The sequence below is a fragment of the Sceloporus occidentalis genome, unplaced genomic scaffold (genome assembly GCF_023333645.1).
Source record: "Sceloporus occidentalis isolate IW3139 unplaced genomic scaffold, rSceOcc1.0.p SCAF_1, whole genome shotgun sequence".
Taxonomy (NCBI): domain Eukaryota; kingdom Metazoa; phylum Chordata; class Lepidosauria; order Squamata; family Phrynosomatidae; genus Sceloporus; species Sceloporus occidentalis.
In genome coordinates, this window is record NW_028316981.1 from 67,923,343 (window position 1) to 67,936,720 (window position 13,378).

The 13,378-nt window shown below is 41.3% G+C and overlaps 1 protein-coding gene across 5 annotated transcripts in view; it reads left to right on the forward strand.

Annotated features, from left to right (window-relative positions):
* Positions 1–2,317: 2,317 nt before the first annotated feature.
* The window catches only part of CENPP (centromere protein P), a 264,711-nt gene continuing 253,650 nt past the window's right edge, over positions 2,318–13,378 (forward strand). The window contains exon 1 of one of the 5 annotated variants that reach the window (XM_089523713.1): positions 2,318–2,399. The gene's annotated coding sequence lies outside the window, so the exon portion shown is untranslated. Of the gene's footprint in view, positions 2,400–10,391; positions 10,416–11,069; positions 11,159–13,378 lie in introns of those variants that run through there. The other 4 variants (XM_089523723.1, XM_089523687.1, XM_089523704.1 and 1 more) reach the window with 4 other exon arrangements.

Below are 13,378 nucleotides of genomic sequence, written 5' to 3' on the forward strand. Positions count from 1 at the left end.
CTGTTTTATCACAGGTATATCAAATCTGAACCCATGCAACGAACACATTGGTTTGCATCTTCCTGGTGCATATAAGAATTTTACAGAAAGAAGAAAATTAGCCAACCTATCAAATGATGATTGCTCCTTCTAACTGGCATCCAGAATTCGGATAGACCTTTTTACTAGGCAACAGGCTGTGCTGCACACTCGGGGATGATAGCCATAATGAATTTATAGGGTTTTTTTTAAGGGGCGGAAAGAATTGAATTAACACTCTAATAAGTCACAGAGGAAAAGTTATCATTATGGCCTTTGCCATGGAAGTTGCAAAATGATGCCGGTGTTAACACTTTACTGTTTGCCATAACGTTTATGGCATAAAGACAAAGTTTCTATTCTATTTCTATTCTATTTATCAAATTGCTTCATCTTCATTAACCATAGTTACTCAATTTAATTGTTTCTCATTACAGTAGCAGATGTGTTGAAGTAGCAATTAAGCACAAACAGAACAGAATGAGTTTGTTTCTTATTTTACATTTATTTTATACTACAATATGTTCACTCATTAACGGGTCTTACAGTCTATTCCCAGGCATGCTTGTTATACTCCATTTCCTTCCATGTTTATGTTTCATTTGTCTTTTGTATTCTGATACGTCTATGAATTAATAATTAGATGCTGCATTTGAATTGGAAGAAAATCTTTAATGATTTTATGTATCAGAACAAAATGTCTGAAGACTGCACAGGATTTAAAAAATCAGCCCAGATACAGAAAATACCAATTGGATAATCAATTAAAGTTGAGTGGGTAACCTTATAGTGCTGGCATGCTTGATCATTTCCCGTTGCAGCCCTTTGATTGCCACACCTTTCTCCATCACTGCTGCTGCTGGCAAAATTTGGTGGCAACTGGAGCGGTTGTATGGCTACAACAACCAACCTCCCTAATCAGATGTGAAATGAATTCAAAGATATAACCATGTTAGTCTGTAGAATCATTATGTAGAGAGATCTTGTAGCGCATTTGAGACTAAGGACTTTATCACACAGGGAAAAGCAGGGAAAATCGGGTTTAAACTGTCATTATCCTGTGAAAATCATGCAATCGCAGTGAAGATTTTCACATGAATCGTGATTAAAGAAGACTTATCCTGGCAATAAGCAGGTAATGATCAGCAACAAATCATTCATGGGGAAATCCCGTGAATGATTTGTTGCTGGTTATTACCTGGTTATTCCCGGGATAATCCTCTTTAATTGTGATGTGTGTGAAAATCTTCCTGTGATCGCGTGACTTCCCCGGGATAATCACAGTTTAAACTGCCGATTCCCCCCCCCAATTACCCCCCCCCCGTGTGATAAACTCCTAACTGAAAGAAAGAAGTTGGCATCATGAGCTTTCCTAGACTAAAGTCTACTTCCTCCAAATGCATTTGGAGATGTGAAAGGATTGTATCAGTCACTGAGGCCTCTGGAGGACTTCAGCGGCCCTCAATCAATGATGGGGACATAGTCCAATTCTCCAGTCCCACTCTCTTCCAGTCACTGAATGTTGAGGAATGGGCTGCAGTGGCTCATAAGTAAGTTCAAGGATTTAAAACATTTAGTTGTAGCATACTTCCACATATTCAGCTACTACACTACTCTATGCCATACAGGATTCTGGCCTAAGAGAGCTTGCTTGCTCTAACACTCACTTCTGGACAAGTTCAACTATGTGGAAGAGGAGGAGGAGGAGGAGGAGGACTACTCTGTACCCATTCTGTACAGCTCTAATTCACACAGGCCTGTTACAGACAGCCAAAATAAAGCTGCTTCAAGTCACAGTGGAGGTATGGTGTTTCAATGATGCACGCATCCTAAGGGTCCAGAAGCTGCACCAAAGCCACCATCCAGTCCTTAGGGCTGGAGCGTGGCTTTGGTGCGACTTCTGGACTCTTAGGATGCATGCATCATTGAAACACCATACCTCCATTGTGACTCGAAGCAGCTTTATTTTGGCTGTCTGTAACAGGCCACAGTCAGCAGAACTTGGAAATGTTACTTTTTAGACTATAACTCTTAGAATCTTCCAGCCATGCTGAGCATTGGCTTCTGAGCACTCTTGTCCTAAAAGACAATATTTCCAAGTTCTGGCAGCCAACAGGTGACAGTGTAGTTGGCAGCAGCTGCTTCCCTAAGAAGTAAGTCCTTATTGTGAATGCTGAATATTCAGAGTGCCGTGTTGCATCAGCTCTCTTTGCAATGTCCTGGGATTTCCTTCTACAAATCCCACCACAATGGCCACAGCTGACAGGCTTGATGGCAGGACTTCATCAATGCAAGCAGGGAGGGGAGACTTCTGACTTTCGCAGCAGAAATGTTGGCAACAGACTGTGGCAGACAGCCCAAGAAAAGAAAGCTTCACAACGGTAATGCCAGGAGACATTTGCCCTCATAGCATTACAGTCCCAAGTATATTTACATGATTTAATTTCACTTAGACTTTGATTTGTTTGTCAGGTGAGACACTAGTTGACTGGCATGTACTCTCTATTGTGGCATGTTGGGTTTTCCAGAACCTTGTCCATCTGAGAACTGTAACTGAAAATCTTTGAAGAATGCACCTTTTCACTCTTCCATAGCTGGTTGATGCAGTATAGTGCTCCTTTCTGCCAGTATGCACACAGAAAACATCCTTTGAGGGTCTGTTTGCTCTCAGGAGGCCTATGAGATCCCTCCTACCACTCTGTTCCGTTGCTGGGGTTTTGTCTGGCCTTGTTCCATCTTAGATGAACATGCCATGAAGTAGATTGGTCCTGTGTTTTGTCTTCATACCAGCTACAAGCACAGGGCTCAATCCTAGAATCACTGGCTACCACTCCTAGTAGGTGGTAGCTGGTGGTTTCTGTGTCAGTCAATCTGCTCTAGGTTTTAGTCCAAACTTTAAAAGAACAATCCAAGGTGCTAACCCTATTTGGAACTGAGTTTAAACACCTTGGACAGCTCCTTTAAAGTTTGGGTTCAAAACCCCTGACTGCCCAGTGGCATGGAAACCAACAGCTGTTATTGCCACTCTTCCCATATCTGTCTTCTGGACTCACCCTCAGTTCTGCCATTAATCTAGCAATTCCTAGTAATACACATATTAGAAAAGTTGCTCTTTGAGACAACAACTTCTGAAAATTCCTGCCTGTCATGTGAGAATTATAGCCCCAAAAAGCAATGTTCCCCATTTCTTTCTTCCAGTATAAACTATATGCAGAATTGCAATTGACTCTTTGGACTTGGGGGACAGGCTCTAGTGCTTTTGTGTAAGTGTACATCTCACTGATGGAAAAGCCAGTTGTTTATGTTGCCTCAAAGTGATCTTTAAAAAAAAAGTACTATTGAACAATTGCTTTTATGGTGTGTTTTTTTTTTAAATAAGCTAAAATGATTGTAAGATAAGATTGTAAGCCTGAGGTCAGAAAACTATTTTATTGCTCTTTAACTTGTAAAGAACCATGTACAGTGATGGCACTATATAAATAAATAAATGATGATGATGATGATCATAATGTGCATAGCATTAATTAAAAGATCAGACATTGTGGTGAACTGGTGTTAACTGGGAAAGCAGCATGTTTTTAAAAGCAACGTTTAAGACATTTCCAGGTGGAGGGCTCCTCATGCTAGCAATCAGAAGGAATTTGCTTGTTCTCCTTAACAGAGTTTGCACAGTAAGAAAAATTATAGAAGTGGTGGAAAAACAAGGAAGAGTGTTTGTTCTGACTGATGCAGTTATTGCTGTATGCTCTCAAGTTGTTTCAGACTTATGGTGAGCCTACAGTCACCCTATCATGGGTTTTCTTGGCAGGAATTGTTCAGAAGTGGTATAGTTTTGCTTTCCTCTGTAGCAGACTAAGGCCTAAATGATGGTGGGAATTTTGTGGCCCTTCAGATATTATTGGATGTAATTGACAGAATTCCTCAACATTGCCTATGCTGCATAGGGCTGCTAGATGTCACAGTTTAGTGTCTGAAGTGCTGCTCCCACCCCTGACCTTAACTCATTTCCTCGTCCCAGTTATAGTAGACTCACTGATTCATTTATTGGATGGAAGGTCAACATGTATGCAAATCCCATTGATTCAATGGGTTTACTCTAGCTAGGGCTAGCATTTCTGGATAAGAAGGATATCCTTGCTTCCCATAATTACGCAGTTCCCTATACCATTTTTTAAAACTGCAGCATCTGGCAGCCACTACATCCACCCAATTCTCTGAAACTCTCACAAGAGAAATGCAAAGTGCAGAGCAGCCAAAACCAATCATTCCAATAGTTGAATTTATCTGCTTTACTCTCTGCACTACCAGGAAATCTCTACTAGCCAAATTCCTTTTATGCTACATTAGATGACCAGGGCCAGAGCCAAGAGCTGTGTCTCTTCAGCTTTCTCAGGTTGTCTTGACTGTATATAATTTCTTCTGCAAGCCTGAGAAATTTGTCTAAAAGGGCAACAGTATGAGATGCCTTGCCTCCTCTCTCCCCTCTGCATCTGCACTGCAGAAATAATGCAGTTTGACATCACTTTTAACTGCCATTACTCCTTGCTATGGAATCCTGGGATTTGTATCTCAAGGAGGCTAAATATGTCACAATACTACAAATTCCAGAATTCCATAGTATTGAGGTGCTGAATTTTTTTTCTCTCAAGAGGAGATAGCTATCTTCAAACTCATCACTTCCCAGGAAATAACCATTTTTTCTTGAAAAGGGATTTATGGCACATATTATGCACAATATTTTGGCTGAATGGGTGTGGGCTTACAATTGAGATGAGTCAGAATAAAGAAGGGAAATTAGTGCCTCAAATATTTCCACTTGGTGTTTTTATAAAGAAAACTCAGGGAGGACTGTTACTGTACAGGGCAAGTTTAGACTCTGACTGCAGGATATAATTATAACAAAACCTCCAGCAGGCAAACATCTATGTTTACTTTGCAAGACTGTGTTGCTCTGTGCTGCTTTCAATATAATTTTAAACCAGAAGTAATTTGCTCTCTCCCTTCAAGGTTTTAATATTTGCTTCACACTTTTGCCTTAAAAAAATGGTTATACATATTCAGGCCCTCCTAGTGGGAGGAAAAGCCTTGAAGCTACAAAGCTTTTATGCTGAGCTGTATAATGTTCTCTTGCTTTTCCTGGTTTCTAAAGCAACCGACAAATGTGGTTCATGTATTTATCAGATCAAACTCCTTTTGAAACGGAAGGGGCATCAAAGATTGCACGATTGTTACTTTTTTAAAAAATCAGGAAGAGAGACTAAGGGGAGGCTACTTCTATCAAAGAATATGCTCAGCTAAGATCAGCAAGTAGCTCATATTGCAAGCTGCGTGTAGCTCAGCAGTGCTCTGAGAAACAAAGCGAGGGTTTGTGTTTTTAAAACCCACTCTGCCTTTTCTGAATGACATGTATGTGGGAGAGCTGTGATTTGCATCTTGAAGGCTCAAACATGTTCCTGATGTTCCCTTTGTATGGAGCCACCTTTAAAAAGGTAAACATTTAATAAAGAATAGAAAGGTGCACAACAAACGTTCTGCCAATATTCCACTGTCTTGTCAAACCAGCCATAGAATCTAACCCTCACCAAACTTAAATATCAGGGGAGTTGACCACAAGACCCAGACTGCTGTGCTTTTACTTCAGTACATTGCTATCCTCCCCCAAAAAGACATGCCACCTGTTTATTGAACTTCAGTGGCCAGCTTTTAGAATATTTTTGTGTCAAAGTCAGGCATGTGATCTTGTTAACAAATGATGATGGTGATAATGATGAAAATGATTGATTATGATTATTATTGAGTAAAGCTGATTTTATCTCATCAGTGAAAGTCAGTTTAAAGAATTTAATATTAGTGTGCATTCAAGAATCCAATACATGTACACTATTGTCCTATGTTGAATTCAGCTCCGAGAGACAGCTCAAGACATTTACTGCCTGTGGCAAAAGACAGAAATGGCTTCTCCTCCCATGATGTATACAGAAGTTGACCACACAGGTAGATGAATCTTACTGTGACCCAGATAATGGATTGGCATCTAGCTTAGCAAGTGCAAGTCATGACTCACAGCAACATTTCCCAACATATCATTGCAACACCTTACATCCTTTCACATCTTCTGCCTGTCATTGGTGTTTCCCTCTGCCTAAGAGAAGGACTGGCTCTCTCAGCCCCAGTGTCCCATTTTACACTGCAATGCATGTGATTTTAGGGTTCATATATTTTTTTTCTAACCGCATGGATTGTCCTGAGGAAGGCAGTGTGAATGGATATGTAGAAGAGCAACATGCTGACAGGACTGTGGGGTCAGTGGGGTTGGCCCCACATCCTGTGGGGCCTCATTGCCATGTCCAAGTCCTATATGCAGGTATCAAAATTCAAACAACACTATTTTTCAAGGCAATTCCTAAGAGGAAAATTATAAGGAGTGGGAAGAGGTGAACTGCTATCCCTTTATATTTCTTTACTCTAACTTAATTTACTTATGTATGTATTTGATTTACCTTCTACCCTTCCGAAGGTGCCTTGTAAAAAGTCAAGATTGTGACACAGGCCCCATTCCTACTGGCCCATTTGTGCTAGATGGAACTGGGCAGATTCGGGTCTCCCCCTCTCGAATCCCTCCAAAAGCAAGTGCTCACTAAATTTACCTTATTCGGGGTAATTTACCCCTGAATACCATTGCAGCTCTTTCGGGGAGAGTTCACATTTGCGGGACCAGTTTAAAATGAAGACTCCTCTGCTGTCAATCAAATTCAGTTCCGCTTTCATCAAGGTGACGTTTCTTTCGGCAGTTGGGCAATCGGATGTGTGCTTTCCCCCCTCCTTTAAAAAAAAAACAGGCGGCAGGGTGCACATATTCTGTCAAATCTAAAAACCTCCAGGTGTGTGTGTGTGTGTGTTATGTGTATTTGGGTCACTACAGATTATGGATCTTCCTGCCTCCATTTTCAACCCCAAAATGCAATCCTTCCCTCCTCTTTGGATTTTCTTGCTCTGACTCCGTTTTCAACCCCAAAATGCAATCTATCCTCAACCCATGTCTGCATCCTCTTGCTTTGCCAACCCGAATGCCTCACATACACTAATAATAATAATAATAATTCCTCACCCCAAATACCAGGCATCCTCTTGCTTTCCCTCAGCCACCCCAGAATTCCTTACAATACACATACAGTAGCAAAAGCATTCTGTATCAATTTGCCAAATTGAAAGAGAAACATTGTAACATTCGCATTGTAGCATTAGAAAAAAAGCCTCTTGCAAAGTGCATGCTGGGAGCAAGCAAATGAAAGGAAGATATCGCACAAGCAGCCACATTCTATATATATGTATCACCCTGTAGCAAAAAGCATGCACATAGTCTGTCAAAAATAAAAAATAAAAAGAGAGAGTGAAAGCTGCCTGATGCAAGAACGAAACTTGTTCCCTTCTGTGCCCTCTGACCTAATTCCCTCTCCTGAACTTGACCCTTCGTCCTGCTCCTTCCTTCTCCTCCTCCTGCTCCGTCACTCCGACTGCCCTTCATGGCCCCCTTCTTTCCCCCAGCTCCTTCATCCTCATCCTCCTCCGCCCCGATGAAGAGGAAGAGTGCAAGCCTTGGATTTGCTTGTGGGAGATTCAGGGCGAATATGAACTTCCCGTGGTTAATTCGGTTTCTGATCTGGGGTAAAAGGTAGTCTGAATGGCCCCACAATTAATTTTTTTTAAAAGGAAAAAAGAACATCAACCAATAAAAGTATGAAAAAAGACAATGATAGTAAAATTAAAACAAACATTAAGCAGTATGAAAGCAATGTTCAGATGTGTTTTTTAAAAAAAACTTTGAGAAAAAAGAAAGAATTTTGCCTCATACCAAACTGAAATCAACATAGGCAACAGGTGAGCCTCCTGGAGTTGGCATGCCATCAAGTGGGCATGGGAAGAGCATTCCAAAAAGCCTTCTGCTGAAGAGGTTAAACATATGGACACAGGCACATGTAGAGACAAATGGGTATTCAGATATCCTGATCCCAAGCCACAAAGTCAAGGGAAACATCAGGGAGCAGAATGATCAGGCTTCTGTTGACAGTGCTAGGATTTTGAAAAGCTCAGCCCTCTTGCCTTCTGATCTCACCAGGGTTTTCCTAGCTACCACTACTGTTTCCATTTCCTGGAGTTCCTGGGCCAAAACCTGAGACTTTATGATGCAAAAAGACTAAAAAAACTTATGAGTGGCTCCTTGTGATGCCATAAAAAAGGGGCAGGTAAGGGTTAGGATGGAGACTAGAACTGCTTCAGGGTCAGCTGATTAAAGAAATGGCCACAAGGGATATCTGGGCAAAGTCTGGTTAGCCAGGCAGTATGGCAACCAGAGTTTTGTTATTATTTGCCATTAAGTTGGCTTTGATTTATTGCTGTCCTGCAAATGAGACTTCCATGAACTCCATTCACCAACAACCCTGATCAAGTCTTGCAAACTCAGTGCTATGTTTTCCTTGACCGAATCAGTCCATTTGTAATGTGGTTTTCCTCTTATCCATGGAATTCTTTACTTCTTTCAAATGTGCTGATTCTGTGAGTATTCACACTGATTGCTCTTAGACCAGGGACTTTTATCTTCCAGCACTATCTCTTGTTTCACTCTGGACAGCCTCACCATAATAGGGCTTTCAAGGTAAAAGACATCCATTGCTAGGGAGAAAATGTGATGTTCCACATCTGGGCATGTGTCTGAATGCACCCAGCAGGCTCTCATCTCAGTTTGCCCTACATATAGCACACAGATCTTGTAGAAGATGGAGCAAGCTTGTTTTCACCAAGCTTTGTTTGCCTCAAAGCAGTTTTACTCAAAATGGAGGTCACAGGATCAGTGCTGATCCCTGGCAAGTTTCCAGGAAAGAAACAAATAATTGTATCCAATGGGCATAAATCTAGTGCTGATCCATGGCTTATTGGGAATAAATAATTCTCCCCACACAACATCAGAGAGCCTGAGAAGCACTACTCCAAAGGACCTGAACCAGTGATTCAAAATAAAAGACATGAGCTTCTGAGTAAACATCAAACATATCCAGGGGTAGCCATGTTGGCCATATAGCAAAGTATAATAACATCCAAAATGCACAAAACAGTGATATCTTTATTGGGCCAACCAAAATGCAAAAATATATGTTGCAACCTTTTGAAGTTCTACTAGCTTCTTCATCAGGCAAAGGTGTTAAAAATAATACAGGAGGAACATTAGTTAGAACTTTCTGATGGTAAGAGGTGTTGAACAGTGGAACAGACTGCCTTAGAAAGTGATGCCCCTTCCTTTATTGGAGGTTTGTTATAAATAGATGTTGGATGATCACCTGTCAGGTGTGCTTTTGTCTATGAATTTCTGCTCTGGGGGAGGTTGTGTCCTCCCACATTTTATAGGTGATGATGAGGTATGTGTGGCCAAGCAAGATCAGAGTGTGGTCAATGATAGAGTGTGTGTGCAGCAGTTAGAGATCCTGATTAAGAGCAAAGATTCCAAGGACTTGGAGAAACAGGCTAAAGGCTATAGTATAGGAACTACAGAAATGTTACAGTGCACTAATCTCATAGAATCATAGAACTGGAAGACACCTTCCACTGGGTTAACTGAGTCCAAACTACCTTTGCACTTGGAATTCAGTTTGCAACAAGTAAAGTTTGCTGAGGACTAAGGGGGAAAGTGGGAGGAAGAAAGAGAAACTGGGACATATTAAAAGCAGCTGAAAAGGTGGCAGAGGATTAATTGGGACTGTCCCCGTACAATCTGCACAATTGGAGGATATGGTATGTGTTCACATTGATGGGAGCCCTAATGGAGACCAGTGAGGGCCATTAGCAATGCCAGATAGTGTTATGGCCAGCCAAGAGCAGGTCTCGGAGGAGGAGGATGGGGCTCCTCCGGAGCAAGAGCTAATTGAGGCTACACCAGGTGCTCATCCTGCTCTGCCAGAATCCAGCCCTGATCTCCCAGCCCCAGAGGAGGAGGCTCAGCCAGGTCCTAGTGCTGATGGGATTACTTTGGTGGCACAGCAGCCTAGTGGTGACTCTAGGGAAGAACCAGGCCTGGAGGTTCCCTCCTTTAAGTAAAGAAGGGCTGAGAGTGCTTGCAGGCGTAGATCCAGGAGGATTGCAGAGAAGCAATTAGTAAATCAGCCTCAGGTGGCATGGGGGAGAGTTTCCCTTACTTAAGAAACAGGGAGACATCAATTCAATGCCAGAATTTATTGCATGATCCTTTGGTGTGATTGCTGCCGGCACTGGCTCTTGACCTTGGAACGGACTGGACTCTTGCTACCTTCTGCTGACCTGACCCTGGACCGGACTGACTACTCTGACCCCTGTTTTCCTGACTTCAGCTCTGGCTTTCGGCTTGCTCTTTAACTTGGACTCATTGCAAGGTTTGTGGACTGCCTCCAATTGCTGTGCTGAGCCATTCTTATCGGCGTTGTTTGGGTGTGCTGGCCACAGTCCAGGACAGATAGGGTTCCTTGCTAGTACCATGCCAGGCTCATAGAGGTCTGTTGTTGACCTTGCAAGGAAGGCTTTTTGGACATTATCACACAAGGGAAATTGGAAGTATAATCCAATGGCAATCTGAATGCAATCATGGGGTTTAACGTTATTGCGTGATAGAGTAGCACACACAATTTTGGGCAATGGGAAGTCGGTCTGAACACAATCATGGGGTTTCATGTTATTGCGTGAGAAGTGATCACACGCAATTTCGGGCAATGGCAAGCTATTTTCTGGCAATGGGGAGTCAGTTTGAACGCAATTCGAATTCACGTAAATTCACTGAACTAGTGAATTCACGTGAATGTGTTCTGGCCCCACTTTCTTTTCATTCGAAATTAAGAGAAATTCCTCCCGTGTGATAATCTCCTTTGAGTCTGAATCAGCACTTTAAATCAATCCTGGAAACAAACTCTCACTTGGCATTGGGCATCATAATTTTCAGTCTCAGGTAACAACCTGGCAGCTCTATGTTTGGATCAACAACAGTTTCTAAAGTGTTTTCAAAGGCAGCTGCCCCACATAGCACACTGCAGAAGTCTATCTGGAGGTTAGCAGACCAGATTTTGGAGGATAGACAGGTGAGGAAGGATGGAAGAGGGAGAGGAAATCTATTCTGCTGGTACTGGTGAATAACCAATATTTGTTACAATATTATACTCTTTTCAGTCTTCATATTTGTTTTCCTCCAGGCAATTAACAATTAAGCAAAATGTGTATGGTTAAACTGGTTAAGCCAGCATTGTAACTGATGTGTGTGTGTGTGTTTGTGTGTTTTATCATCAACATCAGGCTCAGTAAGATCAGTATCATCTGTATCTATTTATTGTTTTCTGCGGCTTCAAGTTGACTCCAACTTATGACAACCCCTTCATAGGGTTTTCTTGGCAAGATTGTTCAAAGGGAATTTGCCTTTGCCTTCCTCTTCCTTTAATATAGTTCTGTGCTGACTTAACAACAGACAAAACATTTAACCTCTAATAAATCAATTTAAATTGTGTGCTATCATAAGATAAGGGTGGTGTATTTAATAAAGAAAACAAGCAAATGCTTTACAAAACTGCTTCACAAGGTACTCCCATTTCCAAAGAGAAGTAGAATATATATCTTTTACTTTGCAGCCATGTCCTACAGCTCGTACTGATAGTTTAATCTTTAACTTTTTAAGGAGCTGGGTTTCTTGCATTCCTTTCATACAAGGTGCTTGTAGAACATTGGACTAGATAAACAAGAATTGCAGCAGTGCTTGGGGTTGGGGATAGGCACATTTTTTACTGGCTTTTTAACATGTACACACATTCAGCATAAAGCATGCTGGTATTATTGAGCTAGAATTGTCTACTGCTGCAGCCTTATAGTACTCCTGTTCCTTACTATTCACATCCTTACTCTTGGATGGATGCAACTGTCTTTCATTTCAGGTTTCAGTATTTGCAAGTAAGATGCTGATTTTTCAGTGAATTCCAATGTAATCCATTCATTGATGGTGGTGGTGGTGATGGTAGTGGTGATTTGATAATTTTGAGAATGACAACAATAGCAGTAGGCATATATACTTTTAATTTCACTGATCAAGGAACCTCACATGCTCCATCTGAAGATGTGTGCCAGTGTTACTACTCTTACACTGGAGAAAGCACAGTGGGGACCAAGGTTGAAACATATGGCTTGATCTAGACAGCTCTTTTTTCATAACTGAACTGATTTTTTAAAAATGTACATCTTTATTTGAATGAACTTCTCTTTTTCTCTAAAAGAAATAAAAGAGCACACCATGCTCTAGGACTTCCTAGCACCCATGCAACTATTTGGATTATTTCAGTGGAAGACTGCCTTCTTTCCTCTCTTGACCTCAGGGCCAAGTCATATGAGCTATGACTAGTTCTCCTAAATGACTCTTCCCCCCTCAAAACTTGAAATCAGTTGTTATGGGCTTTAGTTTTTATCAACTCAGCAGTATCTGAAAGGGATGGCCCAGGACATTATGCACCCTGAGTTGAAGGAGCAAGTTTCGCCATCAACCCAATGACAAGTTAAGATGCATGGTACTCAATAATCCTGATGAGGAATCTGTACTCAGGACAAAAGGCAATGATTAGAACAGAACACAGAGACATAGAATGGTTCCCAATTGGCAAAGGGGTCAGACAAGGATGCATCATTTCACCCTATCTTTTCAACTTGTATGCAGAAGATATTATACGAAGAACAGGGCTGCACACAGAAGAAAGGGGAGTGAAAATAGGAGGAAGGAGCATCAATAATCTAAGACATGCAGATGACACCATACTATTAGCAGAAAACATTGGAGACCTAGAGCAACTACTGAGAAAGGTCAAGGAAGAGAGTACAAAGGCAGGCTTACTGTTTAACATAAAGAAAACAAAAATAATGACCACAGAGGATCTTCACAAGTTCAGTCTAGACAATGAGGAAATAGAAACAGTAAAAGAGTTCCTATACCTGGAATCAAACATAGATCAGAACGGGGATTGCATTCAAGAAAACAGAAGAAAACTAAGAATGTGGAGGACAGCTATGAAGGAACCAGAAAAAGTCCTAAAGAGCAAAGATATATATCTAAGCACGAAACTCAGAATCATACAAACAATTGAATCCCCCCGTTACAATATATGGATGCAAGAGCTGGATAATTAAGAAAATGGACAAAAAGAAAATAAATTAATATGAGATATGGTGCTGGAGAAGAGTACTGAGTATACTATGGACAGCAAGAAGAACAAATAGATGCAGATCAAGCCTGAAATTTCCCTGGAGGCAAAGATGTCTCAAATGAGGCTGTCATATTTTGTTCACTTCATGAGAAGACACAAATCACTAGAAAAGA